Genomic DNA, 11,358 nt, shown 5'->3' with positions numbered 1-11,358 from the left:
GGAAATCAGCTTCTCACAAAATACTGCAATTAAACCTGTGGCATGTGGTTTTCACAGGTTGGCTACACTGACAGCTCTGTTTCAACAGTGCTACAGTACACTAATGACACATGATCTTTTTCTTTCTAGGAATCATGAAAACTCTTGCTTAAATCTCTTATAGAAGGTTCTTCAAACTTCAGACTACATGTTGCCACTGCCCATCCTTAAAATGTTTACATTACAGAAAAGCATCTAAAAAAAATTAGAATATCATTAAAAAGGATATTCTGGTGCTGGTATTGGTCCACTGTGTTATATCAAGTCCAAAGTCAGTGCAGTGCATCTGCTGACAACTTCTATGGAAATGCGGATTTCATTTTCCAGCAGGACTTGGCACACTGTCAAGAGTACCAATTGGTCTTATATAATATACCAATTTTCTGAGACTTTGATTTTGTGAGTTTTCATTGGCTTTAAGCCATAATCATCAACAATAAAAGAAATAAATGCTAATAATAGATCACTCTGTGTGTAATACATCTATATAATATATATGTTTTACATTTTGAAATGAATTACTGTAATAAAGTAACTTTTCAATGATGCACTAAAAAATAAGTAATTTTTTTAGATGAATTAGTACAGTAATGACCCCATTAGGGAATATTACCATTGGACAGCTAAACATGCATGCAGGAGAACACCTTCATCAATGAGTTAATCCTAGAGAAGACTGGTTGTGCACTCTCAGACTCATACTATGCTATGACTCATGCTGTGAGTGGGTATAGTATTTTACATCTTGATATTTATGTCTTTCCTTCTGATATTCTTTTATGTAGCCCACATACTGCTGTAGGATCACTTTTTCAAAATCGCTGTACTGTAACATGGGTATAGCTGCCTAAATTTGGGCTGGTTTTGGGACAAAATAGTAATGCGATACAAACATTTCACACTGTGGGTTTCATGTTGCCCACGTGCCATTGAACAAAACTGACCCATCAGCTGGCCAGTTTAATGCCAGGTCATTTAATTAAAGAATCAAATTTTCATCTTTTACAGATCATATTCTACAGATTTACATTCAGTAATTACCCAGTAGTAGTTACCCAACCACACACCGAGCTGGAAATGTAAAATCTAGTTCATGCTCCGCAGGGGTGGCCAATTCTGGTCCCAAAGGGTCGGATTCCTGCAGAGTGATTCAAATCACCTGTAATTTATCAGGTTTGGTAGATCTGTTACAGCAGGAAAATCAACAAACTGTGCTGGACTCTGCCCAATCTAGAATCCAACTAACAGAGAGTGTTACAAGAACTTTTAGCAATGTTTTGATGGTTCCAGGAATGTTAGCCTGTAATGTTTTAGAAATAATGTTCCAGGAATATTCTGAAAACATTTGATTTAAAACACTCGGCATCACAAAGTTTTTAGAACATTTCTGACATAACATTCCCAGCTAGACAAATACTAACCTTATGAAAACACTAAAAGCGACATTCCCAAAACCAACAATTAAAACACAAAATTATGTTGCAGTGACATTACCAGAATGTTTAAAAATGTTAAAAAATAACTTTCTAGGAACATCCAGAAAACTTTACAGATTGAATGTTTTAAGAATGTTAATTTTAACATACAGAAAATGTTCTACTGAGCAAAAAAGTAAAAAAAAATAGCTGGGATATTATCATTGACAAAGGCATGCAGGAGAACACCAACATTGGCTTGAATCCTGTAGAGTGATGATTGAGTCAATGGATCAATACTAGAGAGAGTAAGACTGGTTTTGCACTCCCCGTCAGACTCTTAGCTGTGAAGGAGTAAAGTATTTTTCATGTTAAACTTGTTAATACTTTTATCTAGCAAACATTCATGGGCATAGCCAGATGCTATGATTTAGATTCCCATATCACGCTTTTGCCATTGCCAGAACTGACCTGTCAGTGCCTTAACTGGGCTTTATTTGGCCCAGAATCCCAGTCCAACATGCAAATAGATCAGATCCCATGTGATTTACTGATAAAAATTTCCAAGAACAATCTGACTCTATCCAGATACACTAATAAATTGGATTTGGGCTGCCTGTGTAAACAGATCTTGTAGTGACTTGTTGAGACGCTTTCATGCATCACAAGTAGACATTTTGTTCCTGCCTCTTTGTTTTTGTCTAAGCAGGATAATGTATGCCCCTGCTGAAAGAGGGACAAATGAAGATAAATGTTAGCTTTTAACTCCGCAGTAATGTCGTATTTACCAGAAGTCGATCACTTTGCCAGCGCGAGGAGGGAAGGCGGAGCGACAGTGGCGTGAATGGAGATTGATTCCTTAAAGGGGCAGCGCGCGGCTACAGAGTATACGTGCTTAAGGAAGATGGATGGCAGAGTCTGATGCCCGCGCGTGGTGCCCAACCCTTCCTTTTAAACACACCTGCTCCGGTTTCAATCTCTCCCGTTGATGGAAACGGCTGTCCGGTCCAGAATTGATTACACCGGAGCTTCAGAGACGGCCTTCACCCTCCGTATCTCCTCTCAGCTAATCAAAGCAGCACTCCATACTCACGCTCAAATCCATTCTCCATCCTTCCTTCCTTTATGCTTCCTCTCGTCTCTTCCCACAAGCCTGTGAACCCTGACCCATCCTAAGTCCCTTCATGAAATGAAATTGAAATGACTTTAGAAGCCGCCAACGTCAATGAATTATTCACACCAGGAATGCTAAGATTCAGGACTGTGTTTCATATTTTGTTTGAGCCAAAGGATAGGATTAGAATACCGGTTCTATGCTAACATGCTAACAGCGGCTAGTCTGTATGTCAGGCCTGTATTTTGACAATGTCTAATATGGAGGAATTTGAAGACAGAGATCAATAACCAAAGAATAGCATTAAAAATACTGGTTCACATGCAAAAATGATACCCTGGCAAGAAAAATCATAATATTTCCTAACGTAGGAATGCTATAAAAATGTTGTCGAAATATTTTGTTTGTTTTTTGAGCCGTGAATTAGAAGCCATTTATAATTACGTTTAGTTTAGTAAGAATATGTTCTGTCTGGTCAAATTCATTTCCAATGTATTAATATGCATTCATTGACAGATGCAAATTAGGACTAGTAATGAGGTTTAAAAAAAATAATTAATGATGTGATTTCCAACAGATATCAACAAGTGATTGCAATCATGATTTGAATTAAAAGCAGCACCGAAAAAAAGATGACCTAGTAGTAGACAAACACATGAAAAAAACAGAAATGTTCAAAAACTTTGTTCTTCAAAGAAAGATCGGAAGGAATTTACATATTTATCCTTAGCATCATTAAACATAACAATTCAAAAAAATCAATAAGACTTTTAGTGCACAAAGGGCAATGATGTGAACATAAGCTGGACATCCATGATCTCCATCCCTCAGATGTCACTGCATCAATAAATATCAATTAACTCATAGCTGATAGAAGCACATGGGAAAAAGGGATTACTTTAACAAACCTTTATCCAGCACAACAATAGAGATTAACTTCGCCAATGCCACTTAAAACATTATTTATCTTATGTTCTCTGGGTTTAACTGGTATCTGGGGTGTATTATCAAAGAGTGGAAAGGTGTACTGTGCTCAAACTAATTAATAATGCTGTTTTGTTTTGTTTTTTGGAAGAAACAGATGCTCTGTTCTTTAGGCCAAAGAAGAGCTGGACCTTCCTGACTGTTATCAGCCAGGGTCTATGGAATTGTGACACTAAAGTCTCAGAGCAGCATATGTTTCTGCCTTCAAGACCACACCTTTTCCAAGGATATCCATACATTTTTCTACAAGACAGAGCAAAACCACATGCTGCTCACATTACACAAGCATGTATTTGGAAGAATCTCTGAAAAGGAGCAGAATTAACTGCATTAACCTGCATTAATTAATCCTTAAAAAGTACATATATTACCATTCAAATAAAATCATTTCTGTAGATGAAATGGCTCTTTCGCAGTGTAGCTTCTCAGACATATATAACATGACAGTTTTTAATAAGCAGGATTTTAAAGACACTGATCAATAAATCTGACCTCTTAGCCCTGATATCATTTCTGTTAGGTCAGAGGTTAAGTAGCTTGAGTTGTCTTGTTAAAATATCATTAACACTAAGTGAGACTTCATTGCCTGATTTTCTGTCTATTTCTGTAAGGTTAATTGAGTGAGGCCATGATGTTTTCGTCAGTCTGATCCGCAGTAATGTATTCCATTCTTAATACCCTGGATCTCTCAGAGGGAAAAGGCATATCCCTTCTGCACACATCTAAATTGCACTGGGATAACTATGATTGATGTGTTTTATTAAATACCTGAAGGTAGGCTGAGTGGGATTTTCATGTCAGTAAATTATAAACTCGTTCGCATTTTAATGAGGCTGAAATTTGACTAGGAAAAAATTATATTAGCAGGGTTAATTGTTCAATGTACCACTTTTTTCATATAGTTTTAGTTAACCTGGTTTTAAAATACTTTTAATAAAATCTTTCTATCTGTCTATCTGGATCCTTTCTCCTTTTTTAGGAATTTAAATATTAGAGATTCTTTCTGCTAACTTTTTTTTACATAAAATAAATTGTTATATATATTGATATATGGGTATCAAATGGCTCAAATATCAATAATTCAAATATCTCCACTTTAAAACTACATTTTAGATCTAGATTCAATACTGTATGTAATTTTTTTGTAGTCAAGTTTTTTTTTTATTGAAAGTTTTGTAGATAACAGATGTAGCCATATAGTACATTACAAACAAACAATGTTTTACTTTGCCTTTAAAATCCCATCCATATACACCCCACCCAAACCCCGCCCACATCCAACCCACTCTGCCCTGCCCACATCCACCCAACCCCTTCCAGTTCACCTTACCATCCCCTAACCATCCCTCCTCACCTAAAAAAATTATATATACACAAAATATACATAAAACAGACACTCTATTACTAAAAAATGATCATGATATAAGAAGGATCTTCACATCTTTCATTTCATTCAGCCATATCTTCATTATATTTGAATTTGCTCTATTGACTGTAAAGTAAAGAATATCTAAAAAGGAATGTAACCAGTGTGAAGCAGAAAGCAACAATAAGTTTTTTGCCAGCTGTCAGGCCAGCCAACAAAACTTTCCATACTCTCTTTGCCAAAGGAAAGGTAGAACCAGCAAGTAAAAGATGCAGAAATGCGCTTATTGGAAAATTAGTTTCAGCTCATGAAAAGAGAATTCTAATGACCTTATTCCAGAACGCTGATACTTCTGGACAACAGTACTGTATGTAGGTTAAGTAAGTGCTACAGTTCCTACTTATGTATAGAAGTATACACTTTACATTACAGTACCATCATTAGAACTCACTGTGCTGTTCACTGTGGGTGGTAATGCCTTCTATGCTGTATTCTATGTACTGTACACACGTGAAAGTATGTACTGAGGAACGTTAAATATCCACATAACTTCACATATGGAATCTCTTATCCATCTCATCCACCTATCAAGCCTTACTCGACTCCAAAAATGATATAGACTTGCCCTGAGCATGCTGATCAGTGTTCAGCATCAATCACAAGATAACACCTCACAACTTACTCTATACAGTTTTACTGTACATTTGTCTGATGACTTTTGGTATTGAATAACTAAAGGGTATTCTCTGACTTTTTCACAGTAGGGCACACAAAACACACAAACATTCACCTCCCACACACACACACACACACACTCAGCCACCCTCCCCACACTTAGAGAAAGACAGTCTAGCACACACTGGCAGATCCGAATCCAGCCCTGAGCTCCAACTAAAGCCTGCCACAAAAGACCAGCGCTCAGTGTGTGTGTTTATTTGTTCAGGCAAGTGTGACAGACACAGACAGACAGACTGGCACTTTACACTCCAGCCTCAGACAATCTCTCAGCCATCAGCTTTAAAGCTGGAGGATTCTGTTATTTAAGGAATTTGAGTTATTCCTGAATGAAACAGCAATGAAAAGGAAATCACTGCCAAAGTATGCCAGTCTGACGCAAGCTTTTGCAATGTGTGTCCCTCTGTGTGTGTGTCCCTCTGTGTGTGTGTGCGTGTTTACTGAGTGGGGGACGAATGGGTGCTGTTGCTGTCACTCAATGACACTCTGAAGGAGGGTGATAACGTCCTGAATTTAAAACAATACTTCAGCAATTTACGCAAAAGTTCTCTAAATCTGTAAGTAATTGATAGGACATTAAATGTTTGTTTTGACATAAATAAAATGAGACACAAAGTATGAAAAATACATCTCAGAACCTTATATTGGCCAATTTCACAGCTGGTTTCTCTGGTTGAACTATTCAACTATGCCAAGGTCAATAATGTTTTTTTTTTTTTTTATTATTCTAAGCTAGCTTTACTCTTTAGTTACATTAGCCTCATATCTCCAGTGCAAAACTAAAGGAGCAAACCTCAAACACAAAATGTATCTTTGCTAACAATCAGCAGGACCCCTAAATTAAATTAAACTATTGTTGTAATGCCTTAAAAAGTCTAGAAATGAGCTGATTTTACACTTATGATGGGCTTGTGAAACAAATATAGATGAGTTCTGCTTTTATTTGCTTTATTTCACCAAAATAGCTCAGGAGTTGCTGTGCTTTCAAGTGCTAGTGCTTTCTCAAGGTAAATCGTTTTAGAAACCTAAAACGAGTCCCAGCACACCTAAAAGTGAAACTATAAAGTTGTGTTTTAAGGTGTGTCTCTGATGAGCTAAAATAATCAAATTATAGAAAGAAAAAAATTTACGAACATTTTGTTTTTTTACGAATAAAAAAACAAAAGTATCCCCTCAGCCCACAAATGGTAATACCCACACGCACATATTCATGCATACACTTACACAAAATTAATCAGCACTCTTTATTCTATAATTGTTTGATTCTTTCTTAATTTAGTAAGCTAATGCTGCAGGCAAGATGCTAGACTAGTACTGTGTGTGTGTGTATCAGCTAATTAATGTTACAAAACTCCTGAAGTCCCACTCCTGACACTCCTAATACTATGTGTGTGTGTGTGTGTTTGTCATGTCACTGTCTACCTGCCATGGACTCTAGTTCCCTCAAGAAAAACTCCATTTCCCAGAATGCACCTGTTCTCAAGCTTCCGGACTTGCCGGATCACATGATGCATCAGCGCTCGAGCTTACCGTGCTTCTAATCATTACTCACACCTGTACTCATCAGTATAAATAGCTCTAGTTTTCTTTATTCTTCAAACCTGGTATTGAATCTTTTTTATAGCTCTTCTACATCACGTTTCCTTTGTTAATTTGAACGTTTGTTACCGACCCTTTTTTCTTCTCTGTTTCTCCTTTTTGCCTAGCCCTTTAATGTTTGTTTGCTTTCTCGTTGCAAACGTATTTTTGCCTTTTGATCAATCTTTTGCCTTGCCCTTTTTGCCCTGTTTTGGATTTTCCCGTGTACAACCTCTTTGCCTGCTAACTCTGGTATGTTGTTTGTTTATGCTGCCATTTAGTTATTGACCCTGCCTGTCCCTGACTATTCTTTTAAGCCTGACCCTTTATTTCATAAATTGAGAGTTTTGTATCTACGCTTGTTTGTCCTGTCTGTCCAATGTGTGTGTGTGTGTGTATGTGGCCAGCCAGTCATTTCATTGCTCAGTTTAGGCAGATGCCCTAAAAAATCACCGTTTAACTATTTAAAATGTTCCAGATAAAGGAGAATGGTGTGGCTGGGTTCATTGGGCAACTCCTTAGCTCCTCCTAAACTCAGAGAAAAATCACACTGACACAGCGAGACCATATCATCTTCACCCAGACAGGGACTTGAACCCTAGACCCCAGGACTGAGTGGCCACTTTGATACACACCAAACTGTCTAACAAACAACAGAAACCTCACATTAAATTTCTCTATTGCTTTAATGCCTGATTTCCCAGTGTTCCTACTCCATAATGCACCTGTAGACAGCACTGAGGTGTGGGCTTGCATATGCGCATCAGCAGTGTGGGACTGGATTTAGTCAGCGCGCTCCACTGTACAGGGGATTGTGGGGTTTTACAGATTCCTGGGTGAGAAGCTCGTATCCTTCATTGTAACCATGGTAACGAATCCAGAGCATCACCTAAGCTGTTTAACTTCTTGCTCTGGACCGGTAGACAGAGCGTCAGTAGTGTTGTCAGCCCAAACGCTGCTGTTCACTTCACCAGCTGCTTTTTTTAACGCGTGTTTGCGCTGCTTAACATCTGGGCTTAAGCTGTGCTGTCAGAGACGTGTGGCATGTTGTCACTGTGGCCTCAGTCATCAGACTACAAGCCTTGGAGAACAGGATTTCAGCAGATCTTCACTCTGTATGAATAGAAACAGCTTGTGAGCGTTTGCTGATGCTGCAAACAGTGCACTGTATATTGTTTTTACATACTGTGTACAACACCAGTCACAGTGTGATGTGGTAAAAACAGTTCAGTTACCTCTTGTTCCTTTCTTTAAGAAGGATGAAGGTCCAAATGGGTGCAGTTGAGAAGTGAATCCTGTTTTATCCATTTAGGGAGGATTCACTAATGGAGAGGGAAAAGGGGCTCATATTTCTCAGGGGAACCTGCAAAATGGAAAAGAAATATACCCGTATAGTTTATAGAGAATGGTCAATCATTATTACTGGTAATAGTTCTTAAAAGTAAGCTAGGTTACTCCAGAGTGAAGCCTGAGCCAAGTGTGTAAATAGAGTAAATATAGTTTCTGAATCAGTTTCACTGACTTTGCTATTTACAGGTATATGTTTGAGTAAAATGAACATTGTTGTTTTATTCTATAAACTACGGACAACATTTCTCCCAAATTCCAAATAAAAATATTCAAATTTTAGAGCATTTATTTGCAGAAAATGGTAAATGGCTGAAATAAGAAAAAAAGAAGCAGAGCTTTCAGACCTCAAATAATGAGTTAATAAGTTTTAAGAGTTCAGAAATCAACTCCTGGTGCAAAAATTCAGACAGTTCTGTTTGGTTTGATGGCTTGTGATCATCCATCTTCCTCTTGATTATATTCCAGAGGTTTTCGATTTGGTAAAATCAAAGAAACTCATCATTTTTAAGTGGCCTCTTTTTTTCAAAGCTGTTTTAACCAGATAACACTAATAACCACAGCTATGAACCAACGCTGTCTCTGCTCTGCATGTTTACACATGCCATCTGTGCAGCGTTCACTACTCGCAGACACGCGACTCCATTTAATACCTGTCCATCCACGCTGCACATCCCATTGAAAACACTGTGTTTGAAAGCGCAAGCACCTTTCAGCATTCTGTATTAAAGCAGCTTTACACTGATATACTGACATATGCATTCGAAAATATAATCTTCTCACTACATTTAGGTTTTGCTCCCGCGCCAGATAGCTCTGACCAATCAGAGGAGACAACATGCTTGTGTGATTTATTTGTGTATATTTTGGTATGTTTAGATTAATGCCTGTGTGAAACCAAACCAAACAGAGTAAAGTAAACAAACTCAACTGATCAACTGATTCGGACCATGGAAACCAACTACAAGTGTGAAAGTCCCCTCATTTAAACATATATTATCATTTATAATAATTTAGTAATAAATGTGGGGTATACTCTCTGTTCTCAAAAAATGCATTTAAATTTTTTATACAAGTTATGTAATTTACATTTTTTTTTATATCGGTTGTTTTTGTTTTGTTACTTATATTACTTACATTTCTATAAATCTCAAAAATGAGGTTAAAAAATGGGTTAAAAAGACAAAGGTTTTTAATGGGGTGTCCTAATTGTATCACATGACATTGTCAGGCACAGGTACGTCCCCGCTCATACTCAGGGGAGGCTGGTATAAATAGGCTAGTGGGACTGTACTCTCACTTTCTTTCAGAGGAAAGAAGGCATCAAAATATAGATACATTGTGGGCATTCTCAGAAGCTGATAACTTTGGACGTCTGTGGCACCATTAGGAGCTGATTTATTATAACTCAATGTGTAGATTCACACAGTTTACCTGTGATTTCATGTTGGGTGCTTTGTAATGTATCTGTAGTATATTCTGGTATGGACTGGTCTGAAGTTACCATAACCTGTGTGCTCAGAGATATAGAAGATATAAAGCCCTGCATGCAGTATTGGGTTATGGAGCTGTGGAACTCACTTTGCTAGTGCTGGAGTGCTGTAGTTCCCGACAGTAATTCTGGCATGAGCTCAAGTGGCAATTTATATCTATAATTCATTATCTTTTATCAGTGCATGACCTCACTAATGCTTCCGTGGCTGAATGCCATCAAACCCTCACAGCAATCTTCTTAAATCTAGTTTATGGCCTTTGCAAAAGAGGAAAAGCTTGATGTTTAATGCTTGATTGCAAAAGTCATTTTAGAGGAGCAAGTGTCTACAAACATTTGGACAAAGCTGTTTAATGCTTTCCTGCAACCTTTCTTATTTGTAGGAGTTATTTAATCAATCAATCAATCAATCAATCAATCAATCAATCAACCTTTATTTTGACTGGGTAGTACATTGACCCTCATTCACAATGTTGCTGAGCATTTACAAAAACAGGGATTGAATTTAATTATTTTAAAATAACAGTAAATAAAATATAAAAATAAAAATAGAATTAGAAAAAAATAAGAACAAAAGAAGATAAGATTAATACAACAAAAATTAGTTAAAATTAAGCTAAAACTAACTTTTACTTTATACAATAAAAATACAAATAAATAAATAAACAAAAAAAATGAAAGCAATAATAATAATAATAATAATAATAATAATAATAATAATAATAATAATAATAATAATAATAAAAGAAAATCAAAATAAGTTAAAAGGCAATAATACAAAACTATTTAAATAATAATAATAATAATAATAATAATAATAATAATAATAATAATAATAATAATAATAATAATAATAATAATAAAAGAAAATCAAAATAAGTTAAAAGGCAATAATACAAAACTATTTAAATAATAATAATAATAATAATAATAATAATAATTAAAAAGAAAATAAAGGACTAAGAAAATAACTAAAATAAAAAAATAAAAGTTAAAAATAAAAAAGATTAAGTAAAACAGGTACAGGCTGTCTGAAGGTGGTTAGATATTAAATGTTTACATGATTGAGTGACACCAGTGAGCTGAGTTTTAGAGTTAAAGGAGGATTACGTTGTTTTTTGGAGAGGGGTTCTACTGATGGAGCATGACTTAGGCCCAATCCCATTTCACCCCTTGGTCCTACCCCTTACCCCCTCTATTTTGTGTGTGTACGCCGAGGGGTAGGAGTGTCCCAATTCTTGTTAGGCTGGAGAGGTTAGGGGGAATAGGGGGTAAGGGGATTGGGCTT

This window comes from Astyanax mexicanus, chromosome 1, assembly GCF_023375975.1.
Source record: "Astyanax mexicanus isolate ESR-SI-001 chromosome 1, AstMex3_surface, whole genome shotgun sequence".
Classification (NCBI taxonomy): Eukaryota; Metazoa; Chordata; class Actinopteri; order Characiformes; family Acestrorhamphidae; genus Astyanax; species Astyanax mexicanus.
This window is presented reverse-complemented; position numbering follows the sequence as displayed.